Here is a 19,218-nt window from a genome sequence, read left to right as displayed (position 1 = left end):
ATAGATAATTGAATCTGATTAGACCGTTAGCATCTCTCTCAAAATAATGACCAAAGAGTTTCGATATTTTTCCTGCAGTTACATCGTGTACGACCGACAGAAAATTAAAAGTTATGATTTTCTAGGCCAATGACTAGGAACTATACTCTCATTCCTGCGTAATAATCAAGGAACTGCAGCCGTACCAGCAGGCGGCGGTAACTTCCAACGTGACCGGCACTAAGTTTGTAATATCATTGCGCTGCTGGTACGGCTGCACAGTTCCTTGATTATTACGCAGGAATGAGAGTATAGTTCCTAGTCATATTGGCCTAGAAAATCACAACTTTTCATTTTCTGTCGGTCTTAGTACACGATGTACCTTTAAGAGTGAACTGAATGCACTAATGTTTTCAGACACTAATTGCATGCTATTTACAATTAAATGAAAATGTATTTTAGCTAATAGTTTAATTTGTATTAAATGCAGTTATGTCAGGATTATGTTGTGTTTAGATGTCCTTTCGCATGCGTTTTGTTTCTTGTGCTTGTTCAGTTTAGTCTTGATTATGTCCTAGTTAGTCTCCTTGGTTACTGATTGCGTTCAGCTGTCTATAATCTGTGCTGTACATTTTATTGTCGGTACTCGTCTTTGGTTTGTGTGGTTAGTGAATTTATTCTCTGTGTATTCTCCTTGTGTGCATTCTCCTAGTTGATTAAATAAGTTATTATTAGATATTCTGTGGCATGCGTTTACTTAACCTTTAGAGTGTTTTTTTTTTTACCCACTTCAGTAGGACTTAAGAACATCTTTATTCATAATTACTTCTGTTGTCTTTAAAATATGGTTAAAGGGGTCATGACATGAGAAATTTCTCTTGATCTCAGACCTCTAAGAGGTCTTTTTTTACCACAAGCTTTATAGCAATTTGTAGTTTTCTTCAGTACAAAAAGAGTGTGCAAAAAACTTTATTGTATAACATAAGTGAACCTTAAAATATCTTTGTAATAAACCCCTCTCATGATCCCTTTAAACTGCACTGCTGAATGTCCTGTCATTTATGTTGAAATAAATTATAATTTAAAGGCCCACTGAAGTGCCTTGAAACGCGCAGCATTATTCAATGTGTTAACGTAATTTCCGCTGAATCAGGAAGACAGGGCGGGACATATTGAACAGCTCCTCCCCTTTTTTTAAAATAGCCAATAGCATTTAGTTTATGCTCGGCCAGAGGCGTTGAAGCTAAAACCGTAGTTTCCTCTTAATCTCGAACCATTTCTGCTCCTAATCTCTAAATATCACTTTAAAATACAGTATTCTGTGCAGAATTTAAATGGGTCCGATACGTTTTCTGCTCAGCTCTGACTTGCGCATATGATCCACTCTGTGCCATCGCGTCTCTGTAAGTGTAGTTTGTTAAAAATATACACTCTAAAAAAATGCAACCCAACGGTTGGGTTCGTCCATATTTGACCCAGATTTGGGTTAAAACAACCCAGCATTTTTTAGAGTGTACTTTTAAGATTTGAAGTACACAAGTGCACATGGGGAGATTCCAGTCAAGACCATTTATTGAGACAAAGGAGGATTATTTAAGTCAGTTCCACGCCGTCTGTGAACGATGAACACTATATTTGTGTTCGAAACAGTGCTGCCTTGTTTTACGCTATCTATTTCTGAAGCCATCTGCCGCAGCCTGATACTACGCGACAGATTCCTCTCTAACAGAAACATCAACACAACCAGGCAGCCGTACAAATGAAAATAATCCATTCCATCAAAATCTACTGCGGCAGACAAAAGGAGATGTCATCCGTGTCAGAACAAAGTGTGAAATGTTTGTTTCATCATGCTGCAGGCCTTTAGCGCAAGACAATAGACAAACATCAGAATGTAGCCGTTAGTCAGCCATGATACAGCCGCGGGGAAAAAGAAGGGACAAATTACAGCTAATTGCAAGTTGAAAAATCAGGAAGGGTGGGAAGGGGGTTGCAATTTTGTGTTCCGAACCCAGAGCATAAAAGCCTTTGAGAGGGCTGGCGGATGATCGCGTACAGCCCGCGTGCACCGCTTACCGTATCGCCAACACCTTTAATGGAGAGAGGAAGGCTGTATCACTCTATTAACAACACAGAGACCTGAATATTTATGACTGGAAATGTTGAGTCCTAGGATATAGAGCTGAAAAGAGGATGAAGAGAGTAAATGGTGCTTTAAAAAAAAAGTCCAATTTACCAGAGATATGTTTTCCCTTTGAAAACCGAAATGTCATTAAAATGTCCAGTGACAGCGGAATGAGAAATGTATATAGGAATCTAAATAAAGCGAACTGCTGAGGACTATAATCAGCCATGACAGGCATGCAGATGTCTGCATAAACAAATTAAACTGTATGCAAGCAAAAAAAAATCCTGATTTAAGCATTAAGACCCTTTCACATCCAATGCAAAATGAAAAAGTGAAACAAACCGTGAATGACGATTGGTCCATTCACACCAAGAGAGAAACAAATATCTGTCGGGCTAAATGAAAAGCAAATGCACGACGGTACAACACCACCTTTCAGTTGGTCTGCCATCCAGCTCTCAAGATGATGATTACAGCCCACTTCCTTGAAGATGACAGTTAAACAGTTTCAAAGAACTATAAAGCACAAGACAAGCAAGCAAGACCAAGACTAATGTCTTGACATAACTGGTAACAAAAAAAGAGAAAGAATTTGTAAGTAAAATATAAACATATGCTGAATCACACAGGGAACATGTGCATTTGCTGTCAATTATAATGTATCTAATTTTTACAAAAAAATATTTACAAAACATTAACATGCATGTATTTTTTGTTGAATATTATGTAGATTTAAACTGTAAATGATATGGTCAGTTATACTTTTTACTTCCAAAAACCACGTAAAATTACATATAATGTGATGTTAAACCATTATATCTTATATCATTATATCTATATATTTTATATCTTATACCAATATCTTTCACCAGGTAACAAAGCTGCAGTATGTATCTTTTTTTGGTTAATAAAATAACAAAAAAACGTTATAAGATGTCAGTCTCACTACTGTACCCTGATTTGCAACGGTAAGCTTATAAAAGTGATTTTTAATTGAGTTCTCATGTCCAATTTTGCTAGAAATGTCAGTTTGCTGTCATTCGCCTTTGGTTTTGTCACATCCGTAAACAGACGACCCAGCGACGACTATTTGACATGTGCCGAGGATGCAGTTGCTTAAAATTTAAACTTGTCATCTAAATGGCTGCATTTAATCTAGAAAGGTCTAAACGGTCTAATTGGCATCTGGAGAAATCACTTGAAACCTCAAACTGCAGAGAGGCTGCAGTCAAAAAGGAAAAGCGACAGAGTCCGTGCTAAAACAGAGTAAATATCAACATGGAGACAACTCAGAAACCTGAAGGGATTGAAGACTGACACAGAGATGTGGTTTTTTTTTTCCTGCTGTCATGTCGATGTACAATGACAGATCCACTCTGATGTGGTGATCACAGATTCATCCGCTCACTGCAGAGCCAATGGGTGGAGCTTGACGGTTCAACCACACCCTAAAGCTAAACATAACTCCACCCATTACATCACAGAGGTGAAGCTGGACTATATAGGTAACTATAGGTATAGCGAGTAACTTGCGATTTTATGTTTCAAACGGAGTTTGCTATAGAGAGGTACAACCAGGTTTTTACAAACAAAAAATGACTAGCCTTTTTTCTGTAAGTGACGTGACGTGTAGCCAAGTATGGTGTCCCATACTCGGAATTTGTGCTCTGCATTTCACCCATCCAAGAGCACACACACAACAGTGAGTATTGAACACACACACACACACACACACACAGTTGAACACACACCTGGAGCAGTGGGCAGCCGATTGGTGGCAGCGATTCGAGTTACAAGTCCAACTCTCTAACCATTAGGTCAAAACTGCCCCCCTGAACAAGAATCAAATACCTAAATCTATTCAAAATCCTGTTTGCAATGAATATTTGTGCTTGGTGTGAATAAACCATAAAGGACTCTGAGCTCCACAAAAGTATCTTAATCTCTAACTGTGAGCCCTAGATTTCCTGAAACACAATACTAGTTTGCAGTCAGGTTTCCAACCTTTGGGCGCCACTAACTGAGAGGCATTTTTCAACATGGCAGGTTCTTGATCGGTGGGAAAAGAACAGTTCTAGCGGAGCAGTAGAGGTTGGGTTAAGCAGAAAGGTCCATGAAGAAAGCAAGCAAGAAGTGTGACCGAAGTAAAGAGCACGATCCCAGTGTGTCTTTATCAGCAAGCAACTGATGTTCCAAATACTGTAATGACTGCAATGATGACTAATGAGTCGTTAGGCAAATTTATAACCTTGCAGAAATCTTTGGAGAGTGTCAGTGATGCAGGGACAGCAGAGGCAGCAGAATGTGAAGGGTTGCGTGAGGGCATGCAGAAGAACGTCCCTGTGAGAGACCAAACAGCTGGTGTTGCAAAATTAAGAGTGGAGCATTACAAGGTTTTTTTATGAAGGCATAACGGTAAAATGCAGTTGTGGTGCTGCATGAATGATGTAATATGAAAGTTTCTACATTTCCTATAGACCTTATGCGCCAGAGAAACAAGCGCGCAGCCATCTTTGTTTTAAAATTGTAATGTAAAGCAGATGTCTTACAAATGTCAGTAGACCGGGAAGATTTTAAAACGAGCCGTTCATTCATAAATACGTAAGATCATTGTGAAAATACAGACCGGAAGCGCAGCGCTGAAAAGGGGCGGGGCTACATAAGGTCTATAGCCTGAAAATCCAGACCCAAATCCAAAAGATTAAGGGTCTGGCATCGAGTAATGAAAATCGCCCCAAGTCGAGGGGCGGCACCAAGCATGAATTTGAAAATCTCACTGTATGCAATTGGATAACACTACGACCAATCACAAACGCTTAGCTACCAGCGGAGCTAACTGGTAGATTAGACTCTTGCCGTATCTGGTCAGCAAAACGTCCTTCTTGCAAAGGAACGATTCAAGCGCCGTCTTCTGTTCCTCTTTTAGATAAAAAGCCAAGTCTAACTCGTTCATTGTAGCAGCCAAAGCCGTTTCAAACAACTGGTGGTGTTCATACATACATAGCCATCTTGCAATGTTTACCAATGACTTCGACGTCACAGCGCTGTCGTCATCTGTGGTTCTGCAGTTGGTTAGTATTGGTTTAGCTCGCCTCTGGCGCACCTATATCAGATACAGCGCTGTGATTGGTGCAGCACGGCTACAAGGGCATAGTTAATGAGCTTCATTACTCGATGCCAGAGTGACTCACTGAGCAAATTCAAATTGTGCTCTCGCGAGAACTCTGGATTTACAGGGTAAATTTCTTATTCAATTTCGGATAAACATCTCAGAGGAAAAAATACTAAACAATTGCACAATATGTAACGTGTTATTCTCTAACCACCTGCAATCCAGTTTAACCAAATGCTAAATGGCCTGAGATAGCGTGGAAATGTGAACATTGAAATTCCATTTAATACTACAAGGCTGTTGAATACTTGATTCTGATTGGTTGACGAACATTCTAAGGTGTGCAAATATTTAGCAGAGAACGCACAGGTAAGTAGTTCCAGGCAGGTTTTAAAACAATGTTAAATTGTAATAATATTTGGGGTCAGTAAGATATTTTTTCAAAGTACCATGGTAAACCTTCTGATACAGTACTATATAAATGGTACTAGCACAATAACAGGGTTTCTATGAATATCTGCAGAACAACAGCTAAAGATGATCTACTGTAAGCTTTTGAAATTGGTCAAATCTCTCAATGCACCTTACAGTTATAGTTCAACAATAACAAGTGCCAATAATGATCATATAAAGAAACAAGCAAACAATACATAAGTATAAAAATAAGCCTAGTTACTGTAATACTTAAGATAACTTAATGTTCAGTGGGCAACAAGGAAACATTGTGTATAGGCCTAATATATATAGTATATTCAGAACGTGCACAAGATAACAAAAAAACACTTGACTTTGAAATAATTATATCACAATTACAACTGCAGCTGCAGAGATGAGTCACATTAATTACTTTAGGTTCATTAGCAAATTAGAAGTGTGTGTCAGCTATTTAAAAAGTGTGACAATTAACACTTTGATATGCAAGTTTTCAAAGCCTCATGAGGCAACTATCAAACAACTTAAGAGGACAAACAATCTGTGCCCGAAATGCGGTTGTGTCTGTTTCATAAATAATGACCAGCCAAATCCATTTTATTTGTATAGAGCCTTTCGTAATGCATATTGTTTCAAAGCAGCTTTACAGAAAATCATCCCTTAATGCCTCCAGTGAGAGAGCCAAACATGGAGGACCGGCAGCGGTGAAAGGCTGTCGTGGTGGCCATCAGACAGGCGCTTCACACGCTGGTTGCTTAGAGCCGAAAAAGAACAGCCTCAAAAATGACCACAGGAATAAATAAGCTCCTCTGTGACCCAATCACCACAAAAACTATACACTGAGATACACAAAACTGACATTTATGGCAGGGCTGCCATTCAGAAATCACTTGTATCCATGACAACGAACAAAGACCCATAACTTGCAGTAAGAAGCTCACAACATGAACCCTCATGAGCAAAGTAATGATGTCATGGGTAACCCTATATTTACTACATCTATGCTCAGGATAACGGTTCAGAGGGGTCCAGTAAAGAACACTAGGATTTTCTCAATTTTAAAGGTTCTATATAAAGAGAAATGTCTGAAATTATTGCACACGACTTATGCTTGATTTTGATTTTGATATGACAGGTTATTTGATTTTTTTCCACATATAAATTGTGTATGAACTGTTTAATTCATAAAATGTTATTATAATTAAATCCCAGAAAATATACCATGATGGGATCCCCTAACATTTTGCCCTTATATATATATATAAGTTATAGATCAACAATAGCATGTGCCAATATTGGTCATAATAAAGAAACAAGCAAACAATACTTATAAGTATTTAAAAAAGCCTACACATCCTTGTTACTGTAATACTTAAAGTTAACTTAATGTTCAGTGGGCAACAAGAAAACATTGTTATATACATGTTATATATAACATATATGTCATATATATGTATGAAGTGCCTGACAGAAGAACCCTTTGGCCACGTTTACATTACATGGTTCAAGTGACCCAATTCCGATTTTTCCTTCCATGTGCCACAGAATGATCGGATGTGACCCGTGAACGTGTAAGCTGGAAAAAAAAGCACGGATTCCGATATTCTCAGATCAGGTTTAAGCCTCATTCATAATGGAAATAAATCGGAATCGTATACGTGCATTTCATCTGCCATGTTATCATTTCATAGTGAAATGCAGATATCGGATGGTCACTTTTAAAAGAAGATCTGATAGTCAATTGTTTCTTCTAAGAGTTTAAAAGGGTATTTGTTTGGAAGATGGTATTTGTCCATTGTTCTATATCAGGGATTTCCAAACTTATGTAAACCAAGTCTCTTTGACCTAACATATTTACTTGAAGTGCTCCTTAATTTTAAAGTCCCCCTGTGGTGAAAATCAAGCTTTTAATGTTGTTTATATGTCTGTGGTGTTTTTAATATGCTTTAAGACAAACCATGTGAGTATTTTGAGCACTTCAGCCACTTTAAGCATCAGATTATCCTATAGTTAACATGATACCTTTTTATAATAATACTGATAGTAGTGTCACCTGCAGTATGTCCTACTGTCATAGTTGCTGATTAAATATGCAAAATCAGATCTGAAGCAGACACATTTAGATGAGTGATTCTGCAGGTGTCCCTATCACCTTGTCGCTGAATGGCTTGTATTCACAGCTGTCTTTTTAAGCTTCTTTTAATCATTTGGTTGGCAGATAAATGCTTTTTGGGATTCTTGGCTTTCTTCAGGTAAAAAAAAAAAAAAAAAAAAAAAAAACCTGTACAACATTTAGGCATGTTATTCTTTCTAAAAAATAAAAAATACCCCAAAAAATACAGACTAGAAATCCATGATAAAGCCCTGTTAAATTCGGTTAAAAATATATACATAATCTTTCCTGAATCATTAAATGCATTTCCCGTCATCATTTCCCTCCCTTTATGTCCTTCTAAACCCGTTTTACTTTCTCTTGTGAGGAACACAAAAGAAGATATATACTTTTTAAATGTCTCCACACAATGAAAGTGGTCCATTGACTTGTACAAAAACACTTGAAAAATTCTTCAAAAATATATTTTGTGTTCTGCAGAAGAATGAAAGTCATGCAGGTTTTTTTTATATATTATTTGCGATAGTGTAGAATCTCAAAAAGCAAACTTTTCTGACTCCTCAGCTGGTTGACTTTAATATATTGTTAGGTATATACACTTTGTTTTCCTGTGTACATTGTTACTTCCAGCTCCATTATTGATTTTAAACACTTGGTATGTATGAGTAATTTAAAAACACTAAACAATTTTTCGTTCAGGGGCTCATGACAGCTTGGGGGTCTAAGTTATGCCTTGTTAAGTTGAGGGTAATCACATATTGATCACTGGCTATGTAGCATTTCATTAAAATTGCACTTGACACTGCTATTAACCCTGGATCCCTCAGCAATCAGTGTAAATAGGTTGGTGTAGTGCTGTACTTCTGTTGAGTGGCATTGTGCCTGGATAGCTACAGTACGTTGTCGTTGGTTTGTTTATTTAGGTGAATTGTAGACCTGCTGCACTGGTAATTGGATAACAGTGTACTTTACTCTTAAAGGGACAGTACACCAGAAAAACTAATTTAGTCATAATTTACTCACCCTCATGCCATTACAAACCAGTATGTCTTTCCTTTTCTTCTGTGGAGCTGAAGATATTTTGATGATTGTTTTTGACTATGTCCATGCAATAAAAGTCAATGGAGTCCAGAAAGTAAAATAACCATGTGGATTATTCCACCAACTTCTCACTATTTCAAGATTACATTTCTATGTATAAAATTTAATCTTAATACATTTAAGGTCGTGTACATGGTTTCAGTTGTTCCTACTTTTCCCACCCTTAAATTTACAACAAATTTGAGTACAAAATGTATTGGCGAATAATAATTTGTTCGTGAAAATGAAAATGTTTGCACACATGCACAGAAGTATTGTTCTATTTGCTCCACAAAATAAAGTACAAATCATCTCATTACACTTTATAGTCACAATGAAATCAAAATGGAAAATTTTTATTTAAATGGAAAATTGACTCATAAAAACCCCTTGTAATCTTCAAATTCAAATAACTTGCAGCGACATTGCTTCTCTGATGGTGTGTTTTTCGGCAGGACAATCGGTCACTCACACTAGATCAATCAATAGCAAACCACAACCATCTAACGATTCAATCAAGTCCAGTAATGCATTTTTTCTTGTTCAAGAATCCATTTCATTTGGATATACATAACAATAGTGAAGAAAAGACTAATCGCGACTTCCGTTTCATGCCCACTTTAAGTAGAAATCAAAGAGCAATACCTCGCAATTCTAAAACAAAGTAAAAAAAATAAAATCCTAGCAGGGCAAGACAGCCAACTTTATCCTCAGTGTATTTTCTGACAATGAAACATGAACGATTTACAATTATATCATGTTTCATCTTGTAAGTAATTACCCTAACTTGACCAGATTGGGTTATAAATACCCAGCCGTTTATGTAGGTGGGAGATAAAGTTCTAATGGTGGCAGTAAAAAAGGCAGGCCGAGTGGGCAGAAGAAACAGATGGTTAGTGCTTTGGAGAGTTGGAGAGGAAGGTTGGCATGTCTGAATCTAATGCCATGCAGTGGAGAGAGGAGACGCGTCAATGATTTAATGAAGTCCTCTCCTCGGCTCCTCTAGAGAGCCGCTTTAATCTAAAGCCATCGCTGCACAGCTCTTCTCTGACAGGTGCAGGAAATGCAATCAGCATTACATGAGAGTCCTCCACTACAGTAAAGCCAGGAATTAAACGCCTTTTCGGTCAGAGGCCTTTCCCCGTCTCTCAAACTCAACATACGTGGCTGATTGTAGTCAAAGAACATGACACCCTGAATAATTAATTTCCTGAAAATAACAATTATTTTGAGTGGCTTTCAAAAACACGACTGCTAGAAACCGAAGGGTAGAGTAATGATCTAGACTATCCCAGCTGTAAGTCATTTGGTAGTGTTGATTTTTTTGGCACTTTGAATAAATATTAATACTTTTGCATGACTGCATGCATTTATTGAAACAAAGAGGAATAATGTGTCGTTATGTTTAATGCATTGATTGCAATAATGGGTGAGAATTTTAATAGAATAAATGCCTATTCACTCATTTGTTGCGAAACAGTTCGTGAGGAGGAAGTCAGAAGATTCTTGCCTCTAGCATTCAGTATATATTTACTGATCACAGCTATAAATAAAATCTTTTTGGCTGTAATCTGCTAAAGGGCAAGATTTGTGTCTGAAATCAACGGATGGCGTTATCTGTGCTGATATATCTAGGACATCTAGGGGTGAGTTAGCCAAATAAGGGTATGTCCCCCAAAATAATCAGCCATTTTTCCATTAAAGTTGTAAAAATACAACAACATATTAATGCTTTCTGGCCTCCTCAGTTGGATTATATACAGGTTTCCTTTTCAGCTCCGTAATATTTCGTATTAAGTGTTATTTAATATGACTTGTTATTATAAAAAAATGCATGCATAAAATGTTATTTATGTCTGTTCATGGGCTGGTGATCCTCTTTTGATTTAACATCTTGTCTTAAAGGGAAACACATTTTCTTAAAGTAAAAAAGGTTCTGATAGTGTAACCATTTGTAGAATTTAAAAGCTACCTTCTCCCCCATGTAGGGAAGGATCATCCTTCACACTAAACATGTTGAAGTACCTAAGGGAGCATGAAAATCACCAAAAATCTGGGGATTCGGTGGCCCAATGTAAACCTCAGTTATGCCATCTGTTATTGCTTTAAAGGCTCTGAAATGCATGAATTATATAAATTGTATTGGAGTCAGAGATACATACGATGCAAGGCCATAACAGTCAGGGCTATCCAACTGAACACCCAGAGGAAGATAGAGACAGGGATAAAGCAGATCACAGGAAGAGTTCTCGCCAAACAAGTGCACTGAAATCCCATTATCCAGTGTAGATGGTAACCAGTAGCAACACATTTACTTGGTTGTAAAACAGTATTTGCATAGGATACAGAGAGCACATTCTACGAAAGAGTACAAAAGTAAGACCTAAAACTCAAAAATGCATTAAAATGTTTGTTTTTTTTACAGTGCTTTTCAAAAACACCAACTTCAAGAGGCCAAATATATATAACTAAATATTATTCATTTTATTTTCTATATTAATTTTGTCTATGGCTAAATAAAGGGTCAAATATTACTTTTTTGTAACAAAATAAAAGATTTTTCTACAAAAATATTTTATTTCAATAATATTTTATGCGTAAATTATAGCATTAATTATTTTATTTGTAATCAAATATATCTAATATGCCTCTACTACTATATCTAACTGTCTCTCAAATGTTTAAAAATAAGGTTACACTTTATTTTAAGGCGTCATTGTTACATTGTAATTACATATTTAAGCACTGAGTAATATTAATTACCGGTAACTACATGTAGTTACTATAGGGTTAGGGTAGGATTTTGTTTAGGGTTAGTTGCATGTAATTATGCATAATTTACTCTTATTACTATGGTAAGTACATGTAACAAGGACACTGTAAAATAAAGTGTTACCAAAAATAATGAGTATATGAGTATAAGTTAAGATACTAGGACCTCTGACCTCTGGTGACCAGACCTTGGCCCAAACTGGCCTTTAACACAATTATTGGTCACTGTGATTCAGGAAAATCATTCTTTATACCGGGCTCCGCACTGAGACCTTGAAAGTTCCCCATTTTTTTTGAGTCCATCAATTCCAGTCGATAAATCAATGTCAGATTGAGATTTGTTTGCCCCAGGAAAATGGGACACTACTGACTTCCCGTGAATAGAATGAAAATAAATTCATAGCATGTCGTAACTTTCCAGAAAAATTGCACAAAAACTTCACGCCAGCAGAACGCCATATTTTCAAACACATTTGCGATCACGCTGACTGGGCATCATACAAAGATAATTTAAAATGATTGCTTTATGAATCATTAAGTTTGATAAATTATTCAACTATATTTCACATTTCCCACTTCATTCATAAAATATGTGACCCTTATTAGTCGCAATAATGCATTGCATGAAATTGTCTGCCAGTTAACTTGAATAACATTGACTAATAATTGTTTTTGTGTCGGGATCTGGTCACTGTACTGGAGGTCAAGAAGGTGCTTAAATTTGACTGCCCAGTCAAATAACAGAGCACGCTATAGGGTTGATTAGAACCCGCTCGGCTCGATGCAGGACTGTTTGTGCCATGTCAGCTTTGAAGAGGAAGTTTAATTATATCCCAGAGGATCACTCGCAGTATCTCCGATACAGTGAGGTCAGTTCCTGCGTTCCACTCTTCCTGTTATACTTTAGGTAAAAGATCATTAGCATTCAACTCCGCACAAAGCACCGGCTTATTTGGCCAATCTGTCATATACTTTTGAGCAAGAGTCAAGATAGTAAGATAGAAATTGGCAATTTTTATTCTGAGTTCTAAGAACACAATTGCGCGCGAGCTCCGAGGATGACTAACATCCTGCGCTAGCACAGGAAAGTTTTGTTCAAATCACAGTGGGATACAAACATTAGATTTGGTATTTTATCCCAAATGTCAGCGCAAACATATTTATGCCATCAAAATTCTCTGACATGCTGCAAACAACTGTCTCAAAGAAGCTGATGTCACAGAGCATCAGTTATGACTGCTAAAGCGAGACATATTTCAAAGACATCTGAGTCACTTCTGTAGCGCTGCATGGGACTTGCAGCATTCATTCGGCTTGGGTCAATTGGAAAATCGTGTTAGGTTTACATCTATATTTGAATGGCCCTGCTTTCCATGTCCTTGCAGCACCCTCGCTTTATTCATCGGTCGCATAATGTCCTCCTCCCCCACGGAGGTTAAAAACTTTTGTTTTTGTGAAGTCAGAGGATCTAAAAGAAGAGCTAATCAAACAGTCTGAGAGGCAGAGAGGGTTTGATACCTACATATGAAACTGTATCAAAGCGCAAGTCTGTGTCTCTGTTCTTTAAAAATATCACTAGCTTTCAACTGCACCTCATCAGCCAATAAATAGCAGCAAACCTTGGCTGGAGTTGTACACTTCAGTTCACATTATGGTATTTTAATTAACAGCATCGCTGTCAATTAATTTTTCATTCTCTAATTAGCACAAAGGAACTGATTCATCACATTTGACAAATTTGTCAAAGAGCCTGAAGTGACATGAGGTGATGCCTTGTATGGAGGAGTGGGGGGGATTTTGAAACAGAAAGTAGTGCAAAATGTAGATGTTTTTAGTGTTTTAATGAGAGCCTTTTGGAGATGATGAAAAATGTATCTGATTAGGCCCACACAGAGACTGTGAAATCTAAGCATTAAAAAAAAGTACACATCCTCCGCATACACATCCACTCTATGAATGTTGATGAATATGTCATGACATTTTTAGCCAATTTTATTATGCTATCTACAATCAATATGAGTGGAGTACTCCCTAGGGATGCACAATATATCAGCGCCATTTCAGCTATGAGCCAATATTAGCTATTTTTTAAAATGTAATGATATTTGATATTTAATTAATTCAGACTTTAAAGATTAAGTTGGCTTTTTCCGTTATCTAGCACTAATTTAAAAGCATCACGATAGAACAAAGATTTAAACCATTAAGGCAGTGGTTCTCAATCTTTTTGATTCCTATAGGGTCATTGTTCACAAGAATATTCAAAAGCCCTCATGTCTTTTCCAGTTGTTTATGATTCTCTGAAAAGGGATTGAAAAAAGGACGTTTTGCGAAAGCTTTCCGAAAAGTGATGAAATTGGGAATCAGATGTTAAGAATTATTTATAATGCCGTTCTTGAGAACAGTTTAAAAGTTATCTTGTGCACAGCGCATTTTTTACGGAGGACAGCCTCCTGAACCTGGCCTGGTACAACTCCGGACATGCACAACTAAATAAATTGGAAATCAGGGGCGTTTCCTCTGAGAAGGCAAGGCAGGCAGTGCCTCCTCAAACTGGATGAGAAAATAAATCGTATTACAAAAATAAAACAGCGCTAATATTACAAAATGAGACATTAAATTGTGTATAAACCACTCGTTTTTCTAAAAACAACAGCAGGTAAAGTTATAGAGGGACACCGTGTCTCTCTTGCCTCCCCTGAGCCCATTATATTTGATCTGTCCCCCTAAAGTATGCGGTGGGTTTGATGGGGGTAACTGAGTATGCATGGAGGAAAGTCACATGAGAGGAGGCAATGCCTCCATTGTGCTATGCTTGGATATGATTAGTTTGTGCAATAAATCCCACCACTTGTTTTCATGCGTGTTCGCTTATCACTCTGAATGAACAAAATGATGCCATTAATGGGAAGACTAATTTTAAAAAAAGTAAGTAAATAACTCACCCACTTAGATATCACTTCACCACTTTGTCACTTGAACTGGCTGTGCCACAAATTAAAGGTGCATCTTCATGTCTGTGACCAGTGTTTACCGAGGTTGAGGACTAATGATCTGAAAATAAGATGACTGTTAGAAAGAACAGCTGAACATCAGTTCACAGATAAAATATATTGTTTAAATTGTTACAGCATTTATTTATATTTTTTGAATAAATGTAAAAAAGTATGGACAGATTTACTAACAGCGTAAACACTATTTTAGCGTTAAACTACTGTCAGGATTTACAAAAGACATGCAGTGAAAAATTTGCGCTGAAACACGTGGACACAGTCATTTTTGCTGCTGACCTTATTGCATAATGCATTTGTAGAAGTTTCCCTTTCGGGCGCAAAATGTATGGAGAGTATTATATTATTAAAATGTACTGGTGTTTTTACGCCATTATTTATCAGCCCCCAAAAAAACATGTCTTAAACCAGAGGCTACCTGGTATGAAATGAATTGACTGCGTCTGTGTTCTTTAATTTGCGCGTCGTCTGTAGACTTTAGAAAAGAACTCAGAAAAGACTAACTTTCCACTACCAATAAACTAAATAATTAACTTTTAAAATAGCATCATATGAGCTCTTTAATTGCAAATAACATGCAATGTTTGTGTCTGAAAACATTACATTCAGCTTCAGCCCTTAAGCATATTCTGTATATTATTTCCATAAATACACTTTTTAAAAGTATGCTAAAGTGCTTCTTCCCAAGGGTGGGCCAGCTGATTATCTGCAAACTTTCTCTCACAGATGAATTACTCACAATTATGAACAGAACTACTTTGGATGAACCGACACATGGAGTTGAAGATGTCACGAGTGTCCTAAATCAAACTTGCGACTCATCTGCACCCTGACTATGATAGACTGCATCCCTCGAGAGTTTCACAAAGACACAATATCATTTTTTACACATCATTAGGCTACCCAAGCAAACCTCCTTAACAATAAACGGTTGCTCCACTGTCATTGCAATCTTCTATTCTGAGCAAGATTGCACACCCATTCCCCGTGCATTTCAAAACAGATGGTGAGAGACAGATATTGATACAGTCATGTGAACTGACTCATCACGGAAGTAATTTATCTTAATTGAGAACGGAACCTACCCGGGGTGAAAAATGACATTAATTTACTATATGATTAAGTGAATAACCGACTAAGGTGGAATGAAGATCAAGAGCCACGAATATGAGTCGTGAATATCATTTTTTAAAAACGTACTATGTAATATAGGCCACAGGGCCTGTTACAAATTCCTTTCTACAATCGCTCTTTTATACGCTCCTCTAAAGTTCTGCCAACCAGATTTTTCTCAGCAAAGTTCTCCGATAGAGCATCATAAAACTACATGTAGATTAAAAAGGAAACTTAATTAACTACAGTGCCTGCCAAGCCACATTCCCCTTGCTAGAATCACTCTGGTGTTTTATAGATGTTGCGACTCAAAGCCTGTGTAAACGGTCAGTTGGACGGCCAGAGAAGTGCACAGGCGAATTGCACTGGGCAATACTGGCAGCGCAGGAGAGACTAGGACATGGCCTTCCATTTACGAAGCCCGACCCTATTTTGTAAGCTGACTGGCTGTGTATGAAGGGAACGATGTGAGGTCGGTGTTGTTTTTGTATGGAATAATAATGAGAGGAGCTGTGACCGCTACTGCTGATCCTGCATGTGTTCCCAGCATTTGGGAAGAACAATAATGAATAGAACACAGGTGTGTGTTCGTGTGTGTGTACGTGGCCATGTCCGCTGCCCTTTACCTTGGCAAATGGTTTGCAATTGTTTTATTGTCCGGAATAATCAGGATTCACGCCGTGATGCACTGCAGGTCTGAAATCTATTTCTAGAGGCTAACAAATAACTAACACGGAATAAAAGCACAGCTAGACTGTTTAAGAGGCCTGACCCATTTCGAGAGGACTTAACAATGCACATGCTTCCACCGTCTCGCTCTTCCTCCACCCACTGCTAACACTGCAGGTCTAATGTACCATGAGTCAAACGTTACAGTCAGTGCTCTAGGGCAGGAGAGCTCCAGCCCATTAAGTTAACACAGAGCCACACATCAAGATGAGGGGTGATCGAAAGCAGAAAATGTTTGTCGAAAGGACCAGACAGCGTATACAGCACGACAATGCTACAGAGATTTCTCATCAGAAACACAAGCGACTGCTTTTTTGGTGTTAAATGGTGCTGGAATTTGTATTTGTGTATATTTATTGATGCACTACTTAAACAACAGCCCATTGACCAAAGTGCTGTACATTTTAAAAACCACATACCAGTAAAATCAACCATAAAAACATAACAATAAAACCAGAGATTACATCCAATAAATAAACCCCACAGAAACCAGAGTATTGATTATACTGCCACATCAAATGCTAATGCGAGGAGATATTCTTTTAACTTAGTTAGTGTGGGTGCCAATCTGAGGAAAAGAAGTAAATCATTTCACAGTTTAGGAGCCGCCACTGCAAATGCACAATATCCACTCACTTTTCGTCTGGTCCCAGGAATCGTAATGGTCAGTTGACCTTAAAGACCGTTTCGGCTCATATTTCTTAATTCCACCAAATACGGGGAAGCCAAGTTATGTAGTGATTTATAGACACACACAAAAAAAAAAAAAGTTTAAAAGGCCCACTGAAGTGCTTTAATACACGCAGCATTATTCAATGTGTTGACGCAATTTCCACTTAATCAGGAAGAGAGGGCGGGGCATATTGAACAGCTCCTCCCCTTTTTTTAAATAGCCAATAGCATTTAGTTTATATCACAGCTCGGCCAGAGCCGTTGAGCTCGGTAAAGCCGCAGTTTCCTCCGAATCTCGAACCGTTTCTCCATATCGCTTTAAAATAGCATTCTGTGCAGAATTCAAATGGGTCAGATACGTTTTGCCTCGATCATATGATTCGCTTTGTGCTATCATGTCTGTGGACCGGAGCAGACTGTGTGGCGCTGCATTGAGTTCGTATAACACTAATGTGAAACCAGACTTCATTCGCCTCAATGGAAAGCATACTCTGTCTGAATCGTTCCCTAAATAGTAATCGTGTGAACAAATGACAGATTTCAGCCACAGCTTCAGCATTTATAATGTAGGGGGCGGGACGCTTTAGATTCTAGAGAGTATTTGATTGGACAAAAAAATCTGATGAGAAGCTGAAGTGGAGCGTGATGTCATCAAAAGCATTGATTCATATAAATTTTGTCATTGTTTTGGAGCACACTATAGCTTATTGATAACAAAAAGGCTAACATATTCATACTACAAGCAAAAAAAATTATTAATTTTGATTTCATGGGGACTTTAAAATGGATTCTATAACAGATCATTAGCCAATAAGGAAGCCAAGACTAAAGTAATATGGTCTCTCTTATGAGTACCTGTTAAGATCCTGGCAGGACCATTTTGTGCCAATTGTAAGCAAGTTTAGTAATGATTTGTTATTAATACCCAAGTATAGTGAGTTACAGTGGTTTAACAAAAGCATGAATGACTTTTTCTAAATCACATGTGGACAAAAATGGTTTCAAAAACATGATTTAACCACAGAATAAATCTGCTTCTCAAATTTAAGATAGCTGTCAAAGAACAGCTTCAAAGCTAATGGCTTGCAAAAGCGGGCTGAGCTGCCCGGATCAGAAAACAAAAAAACAAAAAAACATTTGCTTTCTCCTGGTGCTCCAAACCATACTACTTCAATTTGATCTCATTTAACTTTCTTTTTTTTATTTAAAAATACCCACACAAAACAAACGCACATGGGCAGAGAAGCAAAATTACACTCGTCTCTTGCCTGACAAAGCGAACTGGTTTTTGGCAAAAGGGTCAGACTATTTTTCTACCAATTTCCAAGTGAAATCACTCTTCAGCAGTGCCAAGGCGTGTGTTTGAAATGTACTGCAGTCCTTTCCTGGAGAGCAGCAGTCCAAGTCACTTGAATATTATTTGAAAGCCAAGTGCCATATTTGAACAGTGACACTTCAAAAGCTTCTCCGTTTTATTGTAAGACACCAGATCTTTTGGGAGAGCCTTTGATATTCTCATTGAAGCTGTATAGACACCTCTCTCGGCTCCAGATGACGAATTCTAGGGTAACTTGGAGACACCGATATGCGAGTTTGCTCCTTTCATTCAATCATCTCAATTCATGAAAGGTAAAGCTTCATTTTAAGGGTTAAAAAAGAAAAGAAAAAAAGCACATGTTAATGTACTTCTGTAGCTCTATATTATTTTTTGTTGTTGAAGTTTTTCCAGTTCCTTCAATAACATGATAAAAACCTCTTATCCCGGGAATCAAATGCAAAAATCTTGGGTTCAGTTCCCAGGGAATGCACAAACTAATCAAATGTGCAACTTAATGCAATGGTGTTTAAGTGTTACGCAAGAAGCACAATCAAGACATGACTTTCAAAATATCATGTAACATTTACCTGTGCATGTGTGTCTTTTTGCACAGATGCTAGCTATAATATTAAGTTTATGTCGTGTATCTGATTATATAATCTCATGTAAGATGTTAACCTGCTAGCAAAGCATTTCAGGTTACTGATTTTCATGGCGTTTACCGTTTCTTGCCAGATTTTTTTTTAACTGCATGCATGC

The 19,218-nt window shown here is 37.5% G+C and overlaps 1 protein-coding gene across 2 annotated transcripts in view; it reads right to left on the bottom strand.

Annotated features, from left to right (window-relative positions):
• Positions 1-19,218, bottom strand: part of luzp2 (leucine zipper protein 2) — a 165,808-nt gene that overhangs the window by 139,283 nt on the left and 7,307 nt on the right. The window contains exon 3 of one of the 2 annotated variants that reach the window (XM_079620440.1): positions 14,562-14,670. The exons of the other annotated variant lie outside the window; for it this stretch is intronic. The gene's annotated coding sequence lies outside the window, so the exon portion shown is untranslated. The remainder of the gene's footprint in view (positions 1-14,561; positions 14,671-19,218) is intronic. 2 annotated transcript variants of the gene reach the window in all.

The sequence above is a fragment of the Phoxinus phoxinus genome, assembly GCF_949152265.1.
Source record: "Phoxinus phoxinus genome assembly, chromosome: 8".
NCBI classification, from domain to species: Eukaryota; Metazoa; Chordata; class Actinopteri; order Cypriniformes; family Leuciscidae; genus Phoxinus; species Phoxinus phoxinus.
Note: the sequence above shows the minus strand (reverse complement) of the source record. Positions and strands in the feature narration are given on the sequence as shown.